Genomic DNA, 8,773 nt, shown 5'->3' with positions numbered 1-8,773 from the left:
AAGTAAACACCATCTGTAGGGGCAATTTTGGAATGGTGAGACCTATTTCAAAACCATAACAGTACAAATACAAATTATACAAGTATATGGATATTAATCACTATACATTCAAAAAATAATTTATGTCCAAAATGACATTAAGCCTGATGTGTGCGTTTCATCATAAACTGTGAATCATTTTATAGGGATATGTCTGTACAAATACATTTTAACGATGAGCGTAATCAAAATACTAGTCCAACCAACACACGTGCATTCCTGACTTTTTGAGAAATGCCATAGAAAGTTTTAAGTGATCACATATATCCAAAAACAGATCCTAAGAAAAACAGCCCCATGGTGAATGCGCATAATGTTCAGATCAAAGTATGTCGTAAACACATGTTATTTACACACATATCGTGCTAATATGAAGTCCAATATTTACAAAAATCATAAATAGAATAAATTAAATAAATAGGGAGTGAAGGAGTGATTTAAATGTAAATGACCAACGTAAAATCGAAATTTGCATTAGATAACAAATGTGGCTTTAAAATCTTGATCTTAAGATGTTACTTCACATCTTAATTTGCAACAGTATCCGACAAAGTGGAATAGGCAATTGGTAGACCTAATATTAAATGGCTGATGTCACAGGTCTATGCATATAATATATTGCTTAATTGTCAGCATGATAGGGTGAACATTAGTGATTGGGCGGAGGATCAATATTCTACAAAAATCACAGAAAATAGTGTTTTTGCTGCTCAAATGTGATTGCTCACAAAAATAGAGACACATATTACAGAAAATTGCTCAAATCTTCTCCCATATTTAACCCTCCCGGGGTTTTGCTGTTTAATCGAACAATGTACAATGACTCTAGTTGTCTTAATCTCTTTTCATAATCACCACCTTTCTTGCTAGTTCTCACGGCATCAATCACAAAGTAATTTAAATGAGACAAATTCCTATTGTGATGTTGGTCAAAGTGCCGCGCTACAGGGTAGCTCTGGTCGCAATTCACTATGGCCCTCAAGTGCTGAAGGATGCGCTGGTGCACTGGAAGTTTGGTGCTTCCAACGTAACGCAGATTGCACGTGCAAGTGAGTACATATACTGCTAATACAGTTTTACATGTATAGTGGGCCTTGATGGTAACAGGTTTAGAGTCAAAAGGGGTCAGATAGGATTTGGTGTTCATGCCAAATTTACATGCGCGGCATGAAATACAACGGAAAAAACCCTTTCTAGGTGATAACCATTCATCATTTTTGGGTACCTCCGGTGAGCTTGAGACTAACTCATTACGCATGCTGAATGCCCTCCTATAGGTCACAGTGGGTTTGTTGGGCAAAATGTCCTTAAGTACAGGGTCTGTTTGAATGACAGGCCACTGACCCCTGACCAAATTGGAGATTTTGCGTGCTTGGCGGCTGTAACTTGTGATCAGTCTTATGGTGTTGCTACTGTCATTGGAGTTTATTGTCTGGGAGTCTGAGATAGGGGCACTCAATAAACTGTGTCGATCTAACTTGTTGGCTCTCAACTTCGCTTTGTTAAGTTCACTAAGTTTATAGCCTCTGGCTTCTAACCGTTGTGTTGCTTCATTTTGGTATAGATCCCTGAGTTCCACCGTGCTACAAGTCCTGTGAATTCTGAGGAATTCCCCATAGGGGATTGCTCTAATGGTGTGCTCAGGGTGAAAGCTGCGCGCATGCAAGATCGAATTGCCTGCCGTGTTCTTCCTAAACAGGCTCGTAGAAAGTGTGTCATTTACTATTTCTACCTGCACATCCAAGAAGCTGATCTTCTTGTCGCTTATTTCAGCACTAAATATCAGGTTGAATTCATTAACATTGATAGCTTTCACAAAATGTTGTGCATCTGTCAGACTCCCTCTCCAAATGATAAATATATCGTCGATATATCTCATATATTTCACAATGTTGGTATTCCAAACCTCCGCGTGTTGGACCCTGAGGACATGCTCCTCCCACCAGCCCACGTGCAATCCCGCGCAGCGGGGGGAAAAGCATGCCCCCATGGCCACACCTCTTAATTGCCTGTACACCTTGTTATTAAACAAAAAAACATTGTTATTCAGACAACGTTCCACCATAGTGATTAGCATGGAATTGTGCTTGTAAAGCTCTACCGGTCTTTTGTCTAAGTAGAACTTAATAGCTTTGAGGCCATCTGTATGTGAAATACTAGTATATAAACTAGGAATATCCATTGTAATTAACAGAAAATCAGCTGACCACACACATTGGTTGATTTCCCTCAAAAATTCTGTTGTGTCTTTGATGTAGGCAGGGAGGGCGGTGACAAAATCCTGTAAATGATGGTCAATATATTTGGAGGTATTTTCGAACAGACTGTTGATTGCTATATATAAAATCCCCCAAACCACCTTCTGATTTAGGAGCCTCCACTCGTAGTTGTGGGTATTTCTCCCGTTAATTGCATCATTTGCAGCTAACCCAGGTTGGAACACAAGAGGGACGCGTTTCGGCAGTCAGGCTGCCTTTCTAGACCTAACATGCGCCATATTAGATGCAAATAATTTCGGCAGAAAGAGCAATGGGTTCGCAAATCCTGCAGAAATTATAAAAAAATAAATGAAGCACGGGCTCCCGTGCTTTGTTTAAAGAAAGCCCCCTGGTGGGTGAGGTCCCGGGGCACTGACAATTTATTAGCAGGGGCCAAAGGGGGCCCACGCAGCCCCGACCACCACCTCCCCGGGGCTAATTTTAATGTATGTGGGGGGCACTGTGGGCCCTCGCAGCCCCGGAGATAGCCACCTCTCCGGGGCTTGAAAAACAAAATGCGTGGGGGGTAAAACTTTTAAAAACATTTGTGTGTGGGGGGCTCAAGCCCCCCCAAATGCCCCAGGGACCACCACCTCTCCGGGGCACTAAATATTTAAATTGGGGGGTCTGATACGGACCCCCAAACCTCAGGGACCACCACCTCCCCGGGGTTTAGAAAATGGACGCGGGGAGCCGGCAGGGACCGTGGGGACATTGAGGCTCCACCCACGGTCCCCAACATATGCGGTCAGGCCCCAAGCGATGGAGTCTCTGGAGCCAGAAGTAACCCGGGAGGGGGTCACACTGCCCCCTCCAAAGAAACAAAAAAAATTAAAAGAATAAACGACTGGCTATGCCGGGGATGGGGTACACGGGTGAAATTGGCGTCGGGAGGGGGGCCACGCGGCACGTTGTTGGTTGGGAAATGAATTCCCCTTGAATACTGAGGGTCCCTGGGGGCTAACTAGTTCACCATGTACCTCCAGTTTACACCACAGTGGTGGTTTGAGGCCACGTCCCTTTTTACACCTCACTGCAACGCAGCTCTGTGGCGCACTGGAGGGACCTGGTGGGCTAGTAGGTCCCCAGGGACCCGCAGGATTGAAGGGGACTTAATCCCCCAACTTACAATGGGCCTGGGGGGTGCGTATGCACAGTGGTGCAGTGAGGGGGCGTGGCCTGAAACAACAAGTGTGCAAACGTTCCCCCTGGTGCGTTATAAATTGGGGGATTTAGTCCCCTTCAATCCTGAGGGACCCTGGGAGCCAACTAGCCCACCAAGTACATCCAGTAAGCGCCACAGAGCTGTGTTGCAGAGAGGTGGTCTGAGGCTACGCCTCTTTTTACACCACTCTGCAAACGCGGCTTCTAGTACACTGCTGGTGGGGCAATGAGGTCCTCTTGTATCCTGAGGACCTCAGGATACAAGTGGACTTCATCCTACGAGCAGCAGTGTGCCACAAGCCACATTTTCAGCGTGGCGTAAAAAGGGGCGTGAGCTTGGAACACCTCTCTGCAATGCAGCTCTGTGGAGCTAACTGGAGGTACCTGGTGGGCTAGTTGGCCCCCATGGACCCTCAGGATTCAAGGGGATTTAATAGGTACATTATAGTTAGAAATTAGCATTTACAAAACCTTTGAAATTCACTGAAAAAACCATAGGTTACAGGGGCGTTATAATTAGTTGGACATTTCACTCGTACAAAACCAGAGACATTCCCCTGTTATAGTTAGTTCAGCTAACTATAACTCGAGCCCCCGCATGCACTGCTAATGACGTCACATATTACATCATTCATGACATGGTCAATGACATCACTGATGACATCTCAAATGACATCACTGATGACATCATCCAGTGACTGTGTTTCTATTAATATTTATTTATTTATTATTACAATTTGTAAAGCGCATACGTATGCCCTTGGGCGTCTTGGCGCTGAAATTTCACTTAGGGTCTCTGAGGTGGCAGCCTATTGCTAAATGGACTCCTTACTGGTTAAACAACCACGTCTTCAACAGTTTCCTGAACTGAAGCAGGGATTGACTCGATCTAATTGTTAAAGGGAGCGTGTTCCAAAGTCTGGCTGCTATCACCGTAAAACGTCTGTCTCCCCATGTAACCGTCCTAGTACGAGGTACTGCTAATTGATGCAGCGACATCGATCTAAGTTGTCTTGAAGGACGGTAAGTAGAGAGCTGCTCTTGGAGAAACTTCGGACCTTGGTTGTGGATAGCTTTGAACGTCAAACAGAGTGATTTAAATTTTATCCGTTTTTTGATTGTGAGCCAATGGCAGCTTCTGATGGTTTGACTAATCGATTTAAATTTGGGGGTCCTAGAGAGTAATCTTGCTGCCACGTTTTGAATCATTTGCAGTTTGGAGATTACCCGAGCTTGTGCATTGGCAAATAGGCCATTACAGTAATCTAAAGAAGAGAGCACAAGTGTGCTCACCACTGTTTTTGCAGCGCTTTCCGAGAGAAATGGGATAATCTTTCATATAAGTCTAAGTTTATGATGAGCATTAGCCACAGTTTGATTGGCGTGTGCCACAAAATTGAGCTTCTCATCAAAGACTATTCCCAAATTTGTCACCCTTTCAGATGGCGTTGGTAAGGCTCCTAGGGAGGAGGGCCACCACACTGATGACCACTGTGGAGAAATCTTGCCGAAAATAACTACCTCCGTCTTCTCGGAGTTCAACCTAAAGCAATTGGCCTCCATCCAGTCTTTAATTGCTGACATACCTTCTTGAAAACGTGCCGCTACCTGTTCTCCATCGTTGTTAATAGCGAGCACCAGCTGAGTATCATCAGCATAGGAGGTAAGGCTCATCTGGTAGGTCTTAATAACTCTTGCTAAGTCCGACACATAGATATTAAACAGTGTCGGACTTAGAGATGAGCCTTGGGGAACTCCACAGGGTAGGGCCAGTTCTGGTGATTTAAATGATCCCAGCGTTACTGCTTGTGTTCTGCTAGAAATAAACGAAGCAAGCAGATCATTGGCACTAGATCGGATTCCCAGGTTACCGACACGGTCAATCAAGATAGAGTGATTGACCGCGTCGAAGGCCGCCGATAAGTCCAACATTTTGAGGACTGCTGTCCCTCCCTGGTCTCTGATGGTTCTAATATCATCAGCAGCTTTAATAAGGGCCGTCTCGGTGCCATGGAGTTTGCGAAACCCGAACTGCGTATCATCCAGCAGATTATTTTTCTCAATGTAATCAGACAGCTGACCATTCATTGCCTTTTCGAGCACTTTGGCTTGAAACGGCAGACTGGCTATAGGTCTGTAATTCTTCAACAGCTCCTTATCAAGGCAAGGTTTTTTAAGGAGCGGTTTTAAGAGGGTGTTTTTTAGCATGTTTGGATATATCCCTGACCTGAGTATCACATTGCAAATTTGCGTGATAACTGTGCTGATGGAATCAATTACCGGCAGATAGACTTTGGGTGGACATGGATCCAAGGCAGAGCCTGTTTTTATTGACTGCATAATATCCCTGATTTGTTCCTCCTCTAGTCCTTCAAATTGATCTAGTGAGCAGGTGGGCGGATTGGTGTGAGTGGTAAAGGGGAATGGTGTATCGTTGACAGAAAACTCTGAATAAATGTCATTCACTTGGGCAAAGAAGAAATTAGCCAACGAATCACAGAGGGCCTGCGATGGAACAGGCGATGTATCTGCGAACTTCCCAGCCAGTTGTTTCACTACATCGAACAACTGTTTGCTGGAATTTTTAGCGTTGTCGATTTGGTTTCCAAGAAACTTCTTCTTGGCCTCTATGAGCATTTTTTTATAACAGAGCTGTGTCTCCTTATAACGTAATTTACTGACTTGGTCGTAAGACTTACGCCAGTACTTTTCATGCTTTCTGCATTCTTGCTTTTGTCTCCTGAGTTCGTCTGTGAACCATGGAGCAAAGGGCACCTTTCTATTTCTAGAGATGGTCTTAAAAGGAACCAATAAATCCATTGCATTCCCTATCCAATTTGAAAATTGTTTGGCGGCTAGGTTAGGATCCAAAGATATAGTGGGGCGGGTCTATAAAGTTTAAATATGCTTTAAATGTATGCCAAGGTGTATTGAAGAATGAGTGGGTGTATAGGTGTCTGGATGGACGCTAAAGTAAGTGTGTGACTGTATAAGTGAGTATTTAAATGTGTCTAACTGAATGCATGGGTTAGTGACTAAACTGTGAATGTCTATATCAGTGTGTCTGTTGTTGTGTAAGCTGCTGCATGGGTTGGTGAGTAGCTACATGAGTGTCTATATGGGTTATTGATTGTTTGCCAGAGTATCTGTATGAGTGCCTGAGTGTTTGTGTGGGTGGGTGGGTGGGGGTGTGTGTTACTTTGTGCATAGATGTGTGAGTAGATCACTGGGAGTATGGTTTCAAGAGTGTGTTTGTGAAGGGTTGTATGGGGGAGTGAGTGTGTGTATGCCTGTGTTGGTAAATGTGTGAGTAACTACATATGTGAAAGGCAATATATGTGAGTGTTGGAGTATATAAACAACTAAACATGAGAGTGAGTGATAGTGAGAGTGGCTGTATGGATGGGTGTGTACTTGTATCAGTGATTGTATAAGAGAGTAAATGTGTATCAGTAATCCACATTGAGCGTGACCCATCAAACTAAGGATCAAGTTGGAGACATCGAATGCCTACTTACTTTAGAGATGCCACACACAGCACAGTGCGCCCAGTTCACAAAGTTAATTGGGCACACAGGTGAAACATAAGTGTGCGAATAGCCACATTTACGATCTGGGTCGGAGTAGGAAATAAAACCAGCCGTGTCAAATTTACCCCAACCAGCCCCACTTCCTTCCTCTGCTCGCTATCTCTCTTTCCATAGATCCGTTCTCTCTCTCCTTCCCTCTTTTCTCCCTCTCTGATCTCTTTCTCCCCATCTCTCCCTCTTCAGGCCCCTCCCCGAAGCAGTTAACCACTGGGAGCTGTTGAAAGTGACAGAGGTTCCATGCAGTGGCCCGAACTTTCACAAGCGGCCTCTCTTGACTACACCTCACCAGTAAAGTGCCCAATAGACAGGGCCAGGGCCGGACTAGGAACCAAAACCGGCCCCGGCAAAGGGCTCGGCCGGCCCCCGGGGGGGAGGTCTGAGCTCTTTGCCGGAGCCGGTTTTCGGCCGATTTTGTTGCAGGGCCGATTTTGCAGCTATGCTGCATAAACGGCCCTGTAACAAAACCGGCCCCCAGGGTCCCAAAACCGGCCACCACCCTTGCGGCGCACCGGGGGATTGCCCGGTGCCCGCAACGGCCAGTCCGGGCCTGGACAGGGCTGGACTGGGAACAGCAACAAGCCCTGGCAGATTGCTGCTCGACCGGCCCTGGGAGCGCGGGTGGGTTGGGGTGGTGCTAGTAAGAAGGACCGCTCCCGATTTTGATACTGGGGGCCGATATATCAGCACTGCTGCAAAACCGGCCCTCAGTGACAAGACTGGCTCCCACCCCTCCGGCCCACTGGCCAATCCGACTCTGCCAGTAAAATAAAAGACCGGTCCGTCCCTGCTCACACTGGCAAAATCTCGATATTTTCTTGGTTTCTAACTCTGAAAAACATTTGAAGATTATCTCATGTCAAGGGCACGTGGGGAGGGAACACTCTCAAAACTGATGTGAGTGAAAATGTTTTTCCTGTTTAGAATCAAAAAAGTTACATAGTACAAACACAGTTTAGCAACGCATTCCTGATTGCAAAAATGTACATCTCTGCATTTAGTTTCCAATGTAAAACGGACCTTGCAACAGTCATAACTTCCCAGCAATAGTTCTGGAATTCTTTAAGAAATTCATGTAAGTTGGACAAAGTATAGGCGTAACACTACTTGCGTAATTTTCCAAAATTCTAGCCACGGTTCTTATAACTTAGTCCCAGGGGCAGGGTGGGCTATCATGAACCCAGAGTGGTGGAACTGATCTAAAAAAAGGACTTTCATTCCACTCCTCTTTTAAAAGGGGCGCTTCACCTTGGCTCTGATATACCCTGGTCAATCCTTGTTTTACCATTTGACAGAACTGACCAACAAGAGCATGGTCTTCGTGTTTTTGCTTGTGCATTGCTGTCAACAAGTCCACTCATTCTCCCTCACACCACCACCATGTCATGATGGTGGCCTTCAGCTGGCCTTAGTTTTTCAGACAGAAGTGCTAAGCACACTGGGACTTGTAGTCCCACTTTTTCCATTGTATGTGTAGGCATATAAGTCAGAACATGATTAGTTGGCTGAAAAAACAGGACTGGTTTAAGGTCACTCCCACCACACAGGCCTGGTTGACATCTACCTACGTCGGCACCAGTGCTTAATTTGAGCCGGTGGTATACAGTGCTCAGCTCCGACACTTAATCATCAACACAGGCGCTTTTCATGAGCACCAGTTAAGGACACATTCATTTATAATTATTATTTACATATCATTCATAGGCAGATTAAGTGATTTGCTCA

Source organism: Lissotriton helveticus, chromosome 8 (genome assembly GCF_964261635.1).
Source record: "Lissotriton helveticus chromosome 8, aLisHel1.1, whole genome shotgun sequence".
In the NCBI taxonomy this organism is placed as follows: Eukaryota; Metazoa; Chordata; class Amphibia; order Caudata; family Salamandridae; genus Lissotriton; species Lissotriton helveticus.
The sequence above is the reverse complement of the archived record's forward strand: the minus strand, read 5'-3'. Positions refer to the sequence as shown.